The sequence below is a fragment of the Panicum hallii genome, chromosome 2 (genome assembly GCF_002211085.1).
Source record: "Panicum hallii strain FIL2 chromosome 2, PHallii_v3.1, whole genome shotgun sequence".
NCBI classification, from domain to species: domain Eukaryota; kingdom Viridiplantae; phylum Streptophyta; class Magnoliopsida; order Poales; family Poaceae; genus Panicum; species Panicum hallii.
Window position 1 is genome coordinate 1,737,989 of NC_038043.1, and position 1,299 is coordinate 1,739,287.

General features: G+C 50.7%; 1 non-coding gene across 1 annotated transcript; it reads left to right on the top strand.

Moving 5' to 3' along the window:
• Window positions 1-420: 420 nt before the first annotated feature.
• Window positions 421-559, top strand: LOC112883676. Its single transcript, XR_003226930.1, has one exon. It is a non-coding gene; the product is annotated as a small nucleolar RNA Z247 (small nucleolar RNA).
• The last annotated feature ends 740 nt before the right edge of the window (window positions 560-1,299 follow it).

Consider the following 1,299-nt stretch of genomic DNA (forward strand, 5'->3'; position numbering starts at 1 on the left):
ACCCGCCAGAACCATGCGATGTGGTTAGCGCAGGTTCTCGCGACCTTACGAGGCGCGAGGCTGGAGCGTTATGTCAACGGCAAAGCCGTTGCTCCCTCTGAAGAAGTGAACGAGAAGACAACCGATGGCAAGGTTGTCACGGTCGTCAATCCAGCCTACGAGGAGTGGTTTGCCGCGGATCAGCAAGTCCTCGGCTTTCTCCTCGGTTCCCTATCTAGGGACATCTTGGCTCAAGTCGCCATCTCAAGGACCGCCGCTGAAGCATGGAAGGCGATCAGCGACATGTTCGCATCACACACGCGTGCCCGTACTACCAACGTACGTCTCGCCCTCGCCACGACGAAGAAGGAGAACATGACCGTAGCCCAGTACTACGGCAAGATGAAGGGGCTCGCAGACGAGATGGCTGCAGCAGGAAAGCCTCTTGATGATGAAGAATTGGTGATGTATATCTGCAATGGTCTAGATCCAGAGTTTAATCCTTTAGTCTCTGCTCTTATAACTAGGGTTGAACCTATCACCCCCACTGAATTATACTCACAATTACTAAGCTTTGAGACTAGATTAGAACTGCAGCTTGGCACAAGATCTTCATCAGCCAATTCGGCAGGAAGAGGAGGTGGTCGTGGCGGGAACCAGCAGTTGCGTGGTTCTGGCCGCGGTGCTCGTGGGCGTCCAAATTATGGTCGCGGCGCTAGCGGCCATGGGTCTGGTGGGCGCGGACAGCAGCAACAGCCACGCTACAACCAGCAAAACCAGCCGCGCAAAAGCTTTCCCACTGGTCCTACTGCAACCCACGACAACAATGGGCGCCCTATCTGCCAAGTCTGCTTCAAGACAGGACATACGGCGCTTGAATGCTGGCATCGTTTTGATGAGAACTACGTTCCAGAGGAACGACACATTGCTGCTGCTATGAGTCTCTACTCCATGGATCAAAACTGGTACATGGACACTGGTGCTACAGACAATATAACCAGTGATCTTGAGAAGCTCGCCGTTCGTGACAAGTACAACGGAGGCGACCAAATTCACACCGCAAGCGGTGCAGGTATGGAAATTAAACATATTGGTCATTCAATAGTTCATACCCCAACTCGTAATTTACATCTAAATAAAGTTCTCCACGTTCCAGAAGCTGCTAAAAATCCTGTTTCTGTTCATCGTCTTACTAAAGATAATTCAACTTTCCTTGAATTTCATCCTGATTATTTTTTGATCAAGGATCAGGTCATGAAGAACACCATACTTAGAGGGTCATGCCGCAGGGGCCTATATCCTCTTCCTCCTTCATCCATA